This window comes from Enhydra lutris, unplaced genomic scaffold (genome assembly GCF_002288905.1).
Source record: "Enhydra lutris kenyoni isolate GAN:26980312 unplaced genomic scaffold, ASM228890v2 scaffoldscaffold23, whole genome shotgun sequence".
NCBI classification, from domain to species: domain Eukaryota; kingdom Metazoa; phylum Chordata; class Mammalia; order Carnivora; family Mustelidae; genus Enhydra; species Enhydra lutris.
The window spans coordinates 23,908,629-23,909,166 of NW_019154107.1; positions in this window are offsets into that span (position 1 = coordinate 23,908,629).

A 538-nucleotide genomic window follows, 5' to 3' on the forward strand; every position below is an offset into this window, starting at 1 on the left:
AGATCAGCTAGATAGCTTATCTAAAGATTGCAAACACCTACAAATCCAAGGGGAGATCGAAGAGAAGAAGAACAGCAATTCTAGAAACAGAAAATCAACCACTTTCTGAAAGGTAGGACTGGCGGAGAAGTGAATCCAAAGCGACGGGAAGATAGACGGCGGGGGGAGGGGCCGGCTCCCGGCAAGTGGCGGAGCAACGGAGCACAAAATCAGGACTTTTAAAAGTCTGTTCTGCTGGGGTGCCTGGGTGGCTCAGTGGGTTAATGCCTCTGCCTTCAGCTCAGGTCATGATCTCAGAATCCTGGGATCGAGTCCCGCATCGGGCTCTCTGCTTGGCAGGGAGCCTGCTTCTTCCTCTCTCTCTGCCTGCCTTTCTGCCTACTTGTAATCTCTCTCTGTCAAATAAATAAATAAAATCTTAAAAAAAAAAAAAAGTCTGTTCTGCTGAGGGACATTGCTCCAGAGGCTTAACCGGGGTGAAGCCCACGCGGGGTCAGCGTGGCCTCAGGTCCCGCAGGGTCACAGAAGGATCGGGGGG